This window comes from Falco naumanni, chromosome 3, assembly GCF_017639655.2.
Source record: "Falco naumanni isolate bFalNau1 chromosome 3, bFalNau1.pat, whole genome shotgun sequence".
NCBI lineage: Eukaryota > Metazoa > Chordata > Aves > Falconiformes > Falconidae > Falco > Falco naumanni.
The window spans coordinates 107,835,678-107,844,088 of NC_054056.1; the positions used below are offsets into that span (position 1 = coordinate 107,835,678).

At 47.4% G+C, this 8,411-nt stretch overlaps 1 long non-coding RNA gene across 1 annotated transcript; it reads left to right on the forward strand.

Moving 5' to 3' along the window:
• The first annotated feature begins 5,813 nt into the window (after positions 1–5,813).
• LOC121085155 lies at positions 5,814–7,339 on the forward strand. Its single transcript, XR_005826964.1, has 2 exons — positions 5,814–6,384; positions 6,509–7,339. It is a non-coding gene; the product is annotated as an uncharacterized LOC121085155 (long non-coding RNA).
• The last annotated feature ends 1,072 nt before the right edge of the window (positions 7,340–8,411 follow it).

An 8,411-nucleotide genomic window follows, 5' to 3' on the forward strand; every position in this document is an offset into this window, starting at 1 on the left:
ATATGAATGTCAGTCACCATTTTTAAAAAATGGTAAGTCTGCCTGCTGTAGTCTAGAAGTGCTTCAATTAATTTAATCAATCCATTCACTGAGCTTCCAGAGATTATGACTTTATCGTCCATATTATATACATTTGTCAGCTGACCCTACCAACCGGCAAAATAACCTCTTTCCATGTCTAAGGTGAGTAGTAAATGTACTGAATGCTACAGGCATGTGGCAGAGAAGAGCTGGGAGCCTGGTCAGCACGTCAGAACACCTGCTGGACTCCCACTCACCTCTGCTTATCAGCCAGTGCAAGGGATCCCACAAAATATTCTTTGCTGGAAAATCAGGAAATTAGCCAGACATTCAGAATGCCCAGGGGATCTTCCTACAGGCCAGAGGAAGGGAAAAGTAGCAGAAAAATGATGTCATAATTTTCTTTGTATTATTGAGACAGCATGTCAGTTTTAACTGTCCTGTGCAATAAAGGGTATGGAGCAGCATGCTTAAATCCAACCTGTAGAGTCAGTAGGGCAAAACCTGATGTTTACAGCTACTGGAAAATGAAATGCAATCCTGCATGCAAAAGTAGCCTCTTACTGAGAGCAGATTACCTAAAGAGATAGAATCATTTAGGTTGGAAAACACCTTTTAAGATCATTGAGTCCAACCATTAATCTAACACTGCCAAGTCCACCACTAAACTATGTCCCTCAGTGACATGTCCACAATAGCAACGCTCGTGCCAAGCTTACTCTCTTTCAATCAATCCCTCTCCTTGGATTTTTATTTACTAGGCAGCAGGTATAAGGAAGTCTAAAACAGAGAACTTCAAGGAAAGGTCCAACAGTGTAAGGCATAATTTGGAGAAGGGGAACTGCACGCTGCCCTTGACTTTTACTTTCCCCCACACCCTGATTTTAGAAATGCATTCATGGAACTCCCCTTCCTCATTAGGGCTACAAAAATCCAGCCAAATGGGGCCCGATGAGCCGTCCAAAAATGTTCCATTTAACCATAAAATACAAAGACGTCCAATCCAGCAAGGCTTGGAGATGAATTTCAGTTGTTTAGAAACCTGTGATTGCCTAAAAAATGATGTACAGAAAACAGGTATCTCCGTCCTCAGCCAGGACACTGCGCCGGCACAACCAAACCAGACTGCGACATTTTCACTTTTTCCTTTGACATGCAAATTCCCCTACAATCACACAAACAGCGTAACTTTTTTCCTCTCAGAATACTACTATTTCCACTGCCAGGTGACAGCAAATACAATTCTCTCAAATACAACTCTAAAGCCCCTCAGATAAATGGGAGGTAGGCCAAAATGTAAAAAAAGCTTTCTTTCCCCAAAAGTGCAGCCCTCCTGTGCCCTTAGGGTGAAGGCATGCTGTGTTTTCTTCTGTCTGCTTGCTTCTTCATCCCGATGAAAGCGCATGCTATTGTGGGCTGTGCAAAGGGATCCTGGGCCACCAGTGTTCTTGTCACTGCTCTGTTTTGGGGCTAGTTTGGTGTTTAGAGTTGTTACGTACATTGGGCCTCTGTCACAGCTCAGCTTTCTGCAGCTTTCACAAGTTAGGTGTTTTCATCAGCAGAAGGATGCTATAGGCATTTCTGTCCCTTTACAAGCGCCTCCTCCCCCTCTAACTGTTTTAGAAGATAAGAGAACCCTGGTCCTCAGGCCAGAGAAAAGCCATCATTGACCTCTATTGACCTTAGTCAATGTAGAGTGACTGGGAGACAAGACCTTTCCCCCCTTCTCTGCTCACACACAAAACCTGAGGTCTGTCAGACAGGCTCACATCTATGGAAAAAATTAGTGAGTATATGCACGTGTGCCTATGCACGCATGTGTCCACATGCATCTGTCGGTGCTTTTGCATGTACGTGCATGAATGCCTGTGTCGCTGCTTGCAGGCCATGTTGGCAGACGGCTACACACCCATGCGTGTGGAGCGAGGTCAAAGCAAGTAATGGCGCAGTGGGCCTCAGGAGCTGTTTCTTGGCCCTTAGCCTACTGCAGACCTCGGCCTTTCCAGTGCTACCACCAGTGAAGCCCTCTTTGTCCCAGTCGCTTGGCCACACACCCCTATAGCATTTCCTATCCGAGGGGAAGGCCAGCGCGGGCTCGATCATGGGAAGCTGAGTCAGGCTGCAAGATCTCTTCCCGCAGAGAGGGACAAATTCAGAAACACCCACTCTTTTGGGCTTTCTCAAAGGAGATGGGACCCGAGTTCAGTGAAGCGTTTGCTAAGCAGTTTACATCAGGCTACCTGAGGACCAACAGGTCTCTTCCCTCACCATCCACAATCCCAGCTGGCACATCCCGCCTCCCCCCTGCCCCTCCTGGGCCTCTCCTTTCTCCCAGGGGCGCAGCCATGGCGTGGCCGGGAGCTCCTGCTGCTGGAGCCTTTCCGCGCTGAAGCAGCCACCTCCTGCCCCACAGACTGTCCCTGCCTCAGCGCCCCAGCGCCCTGCCTTGTGCAGAGGAGCAGGACAGGACCTCCCCAGCCCTCTCGCCCGCCGCCTCAGGCAGCCACTCGGGTACCCCAGGAGGTGCCTGCACTTCTCCTACCTTCCCAGGTGAGCCGGGGCAGGTGGTGGGTCGTGCTCTCCGGCTCTCTGCTCCCCTGGACGTGCCTGCAGCTTGATTCACGGGCACCTCCAAGCCTGCGAGAATCAAGCTCCACCCAGGGCAGAGGGTGAGTAAGAGCGAGAGAAAGGCAAACTCCGGAGAGTTATTCCCTCCCCAGGATTGCAGGGGAGCCAGAGATAAGGGCTGCACATTCCTGAGCCGCAGGCAGCCTCTCCCTTCCCGTCTGCCCTGAGCCTGTCAGACCAGCTCAGGCCTGGCTGGGGCGCAGGCCTCGGAGCGGGCTCGGCGCTGGCAGCCAGGCCCGGGCCCAGGCCACCCGGCCCGGACACCTCGGCCCCGCAGCCGCCCCGGGGGCACGGCTGGGGCTCAGCGGGGGCTCCGCACGCCCCGGGCTCCGTGCTGGGGGCGGCGGGGTGCTGCAGCAGCAGGTCCTGGGAGGTGGCACCACCGCCGCAGGGGTGGTAAGGGCGCAGGGCCCTGTGCCTTCCCCCTGCACGGCAGCGCGCTGGCGAGCCTGCGAGGGGAACCCGCGACCCCCCGGCCTCCCTGGGGGTGCGATGCAAAGGGCATCTGAGGCCATACCCGCGCCCCCCCATCTCCCTGGGGGGGCTGTGCAAAGGGTATGTGAGGCCGCGGCGGCGGCCCCCCGCCTGCCTGCTTCCCTCCACAGCCTGTCCCACGCACCCGGCCTCGCTGACGGAGGGCAGCCCGGCTGGCAGCGCGGCCTCTCCACGAGCCTGGGCCGCGGCGGGCGCAGGCGGAGAAGGGTTAAGCGAGATTCCCCGCAGCCCCGGGCGTGGCAGCTCCTGTTATTTCACCTTTCATGTTCTATCTTATTCAGCCTGGCAAGCGCCGCGGCTGCTGTGTGCCGGGCGGTGCCCGGGCGGCTGGGAGGGCGCGGCGGGAGGCGGCTCCGCGGCAGGCGGCGGTGACTCAGGCCCTGGCAGCCCGGTCCTGGCGGGCCCGGGCACCGCGGCGGGCGGGGGCGCCATGTTGCGGAGGCGGGAAGGGAGCGGTGCCGCGCCGCCGGCCGCCCGCGCCCCCTGCGCGCTGACCGCAGCGGGAGGGCGTGCGGGCCGCGGGGCCGGCGCTCGGTGGCCCCGGGCGCTCCCGGGTCGTGCCGCCTTCCGTCAGGACGCGGGCTTGGCGACCGGTTCGTGTATGCGTTAACAACCGTCGTTTAATATCAAGGTGCCGTGATGAGAGGGGGGGTTACCGCAGAATCTGGAAATCGGCGTGGTGATACATCATCAGTTACACACTTGGGGGCTGGTTTTTCTCTAGGAACTTGCTCCACTCTGTGAAGGACGGGGAGCGCCAGCTGAGGAGGTAACCACTCAATACAGCTTTTAATCAGCCTTCACGGTATTGCCCTGGGCGTTATTCACCATATGCCACTTAAACACCACATAGAATGGAGTTATTAACTTCCAGGTAGGTGTTGCCATGCTGTTCATCAGTATCCTCCTGGAATGCTTCACAAACATCAATTAACTTCCAAGTACTCAATTGGGCTGTGATGGTGTGATTATCCCTGTTTCGGAGGAAAGGAACTGGAGCAGGAATACTGCATTTAAAATGCTCTACTCGCTCCGAGTACTTCGATTCAAGGATCACACCTTTTAGGGTCTCTGGCAGTCAGGGATATAAGAAATGGAGGTTGGATGGCCACCTGTGCATATAAAACAGTCTTAATTTGGTAATTTCATAATTTTTCAGTGACCTCAGCCCCAAGTACCCACTTTCCAGTAGCACGTTACTGTGTGACTACTGTCTCTTCTCTGCATTTTCTTTTCCTCTCAGCCTGCATATAGTTGTGTATGTCCTGGAATATTTTTCCTTGGTAGGGCTTTTATGTTCTGTTCTTTTTTTTAACGTGCAGGTTGCTATCTGTGTTAGAAGAGGCAAGATCAAAGAAGTGTGTTTTAAGCACAAGTGAATTTGTGCTCTGATAGACAGCGTTCTGTTGTGCCATTGGGATGATTATGATAGTCTCTATCACGATTTAGAACATCAGATGATCTTTATATGTTGTGTGTACACAACTTAGAATTTGGGTGTTTATCCAAAGAGAAGCCAAGGCAAAGAGTAATTGGTCAGTTTGATGTTCTTGTGGTTAACACACTGCTGAGGAACTATTTGGAAGTATTCTGTAAAGTTGAGGACTGATTGGTTAATCCAAGCCATCATCCAGCAGGACAGGACTGAATCCTCTAGGAGAAAGTGTTACGCATTGTTGCTGTTATCTGAGAATATAGCTTAAGAAACAAATAACAGAAAAATGTCAGAATGATTTTGGTTGGAAGGATCTCTTGGGAGTCATCTGATCCAGCGCACCCTGCTTCATGCAGCACTCATTAGGGCAAGTTATTCGGTGCCTTGCTTGTTTGTTTTTTGAGTGTATCCAAAGACAGAGATCCCACAGCCCCTGGGGGCTCCTTTTCCTGTGCTTGACACCCTCATGGTGATTTTTATTCCCCTAATATTTAAAGGGAGTTTTCTTTAAAGTTGCTTATGTCTGAGAGTGTGATAATACATCTAGACTACACACTGACTGCTCCAATTGTGCATACCTTCAGCCAAAGAAGTGTACATGTGATAGAAAGCTTTCCAAAATACTTTACCTAACATTATAACCACTTTCTTGCTCAGGTTCTGCTTTGACTAACTGGTTTTCATCCGTGAGCTGATCTAAACTTCCTGTGCTATCTTGATAATATGGGCAGGTTGTGGCAAAAGACAGGTAGGGCTGTGTGTGTCACTTGAATGCTGCTTGTCTTCGAGTCTGTGTCATCTGACCACTTTCCCAAAGAAAACTGACATTGAAGGTCTGTTGCAGAGATGTAGGTGATTCCTTCCCTGACTGAAGTTATCAGCAGTTTAGCCATAACTGACACTATGGTTCTCATGCAGCATCTTTAGGTGAAAAGGATGTATGTCACACTCGCAGACAGAAGCACAGCCTAGGATACACTTCCTATGGTTTTTTTATGGCCAGGGTTCCAATAAAAATCTCTCTTAGCAAAACTAAATTTTACAGTGTATCTCTTTCTACTGGTTCTGTGATTATTCTGTGAGGAAGTTGTTAGTTATTACCTGTGTGACTGCTTAGACCTAGCCACTGTTACTACCATCTGTTTACCAGGCTGTGTCTGGGAATTTAAGCAATTATATATAAATATATATATATATAAATAGCATTATTCCTCTTTTAATGCCTCCTGATAATGTACATATGGATATAAATCTTTTGATGCTATTTGCAAACTCCTGGTAAACTTCTTTCTCAAATTTACATGTACCTGAAGAAATGGCTTTATCTATCATTTGGTTTCTTTATGTTGTGCGCTTGCACGTATAATTGCTGCCCTGTGATCTTTATGTTCATTTCCACGTTTCGTGCGCAGAAAATATCTTTCTGAGTCATGCACCAGTTCTGATAATTATAATATTTTTTTTCCATTCTTACAATGCAGTTTTGTGCTTAAAGCTTGGCCTTTGGCTATTTTTTGTGGTTCTTAGTTCTCCTGGATAACTGGACAGATAACTCGACGCTTGATTTTGGCATACTCAGGTCTGAATCTGTGTTTAGAGTACTTGAAAGCAGACTGGAAGGCTTCAGGCCTGCAGTGCAGCTTCTGCATAGATTTATTTTGGTTTATTCAGCCACTGTGACTTCAATTTCTTCTCCTTTGTATTGATCTGCTGCAGGATGCTAGAAAATGGAGACGCATGGATGGTGGGGAAGGAAGCAACTACTTGAAGGCTAACACATTCATGGTTGAGGCAGATCTACCAAGGTAATCATTCATCAGTTCCTTGGCTTCTCTTCCTGTGGACAGAACATTTTTTGCTCTCTAACAGAACATAGAATTTTATTTGATTATTTAAATCTTTGAGGTTATGTATCTTTTCTGTTGTCAGGAGACTGCAAAGGACCTTTTTTGAGGCCCAAAAAAGTGATGAGATTGCTGGTAGTGTCTTGGTTATGATACGGGTATTTAAGGTGGAATTTATCAGACTGAACGTTGGTGACTGCTACGTAGATGTCAACATCTGGGCAAGTCATCCCATACTAATTGCATAGTCTTTGGAGAGCTTGTCAATACATCCGTGGATGCAATTTTCAGACCTTCAAGGCCGGAAAGAGGAACTGGCAGCTAAACCTCGCTGGGTACAGAGGGAGCCAAACCATCTATCTTGGGTATAGACACCTAAATTTAGATTGGATAAACAGCACTCCTAGTCTAAAGAGATTCAAAAGGAGTTGAACCAAACATGAATGTAAGGAAAGCAAGTCTTCATGTGAGTTTGGGGCTTTTCCCTGTATGATATTTAAGTATAAATTGTTGAAATGCCCCAAAAAGTCAAATCTAGACTGTTTCACAAAATTTTCTACAGGGTTTCAGTGTGTGGCTTTACAAACCTTTTATTCCATAAATAATAATGATTTGTAATACAGTCTTAAATGCTCTGTAAAGGAACTTAAAATCCCTGTAAATGCTGGCTCCAGATTCTATTAGCAGGCAAGGTCCTATTTGAATTATTCTTCTTGGGTATTTGTTACTTGAGGAAAATCCCAGTGTAATGGGCTTCACAGAGTTTGTAGTCAAACTCCATCGCTTCTCTGTCTCAGCCTTCTATGTCATACTATACATTGAATTTAATCTAGTTAATTTTGCGTTGAGTCTGATAACCTATGTTTGACTAAAGTATTTCTCAGTAATGTATCTAAAATAAACACATCACTTTTCAGTCTTCTCTTTCATTTATTAAATAAAGTGAACATCTTAAAATGGCTTGTTTTCTGTTTCCCCCTACCCTTTAGACTGTATTTGTGGACCTTTTTTGTTCCAGCTTTTCAAAACTAACTTAAAAATCTGATTATCAAACTGAACACTTCGTTTTACTTTCAGGTTCACTATCGCTGTACACACAAATATATCACCAAAATTATAGTGCTATTGCAAGGTCTATAAACTTTATCTGAGTAGGTTTGACACCTCCTGAGCTAGTTTCCATGGCACTCGTGAGTGAAAATTATCTAGAATGGCTGATTGCAAGAAGGGCATTCCTAATGGTCTGCAAAGGCCTTCATCATCACACTGTAGCATGATGGTATTACCTGCATCTTTCCAATCGGTCATAAGTAATAAAGTTTTACTACTTTCTTATTCTTAAGGTTGGTTGTGTTTATTTTTCTATATTATTTCCAAGATAATAGTTGTTATTTTTAAAGAATCCTCAGTCATTGCATTGATTTGTAAATTTTGTTTGCTTTTTTTACTAATTGTAATGTACGTATGCATTGTTACACTGGATTAGTTTAGTAATGCAACTGAGTAATTACTGTTCGTAACCAATGTCTTCAGCAGGGCTCTTTTATGCTAATCGCCTTCAGAGAGCCAGTAGAAAGAGACATTTGCTGCCCCAGATTGGTTATAATCTGGGTCAATGACATGATGCAACAGGGGGATAAAACAAAGTGAGTGAACCTCATTTCAGATTGTAGCAGTTGCTACAGCTGTTAAGACTTTGGCGCTCTAAGAGTAAGCACCAAAGGACACTAACAAATGGACATCTTGAAAAGGTGGGCAGGCCACTCCAATCTGCTCACACCAGTCCAAGAGCACTTGCTACTGTAGCCTAGAGGATTTTGTCTGGTTCTGTTGTGACTTGGTGGTATATGAGGCGGAACCCAACACATAGCACAGACCTGTGGTGATCAGTAACGGTACGTTGGCTTACGGGGCAGGGTTTTGGTAGCTGAGGGGCTACAGGGCTGGCTTCTGTGGGAAGGCACCAGACGCTGGCCCAGTGTCAGACA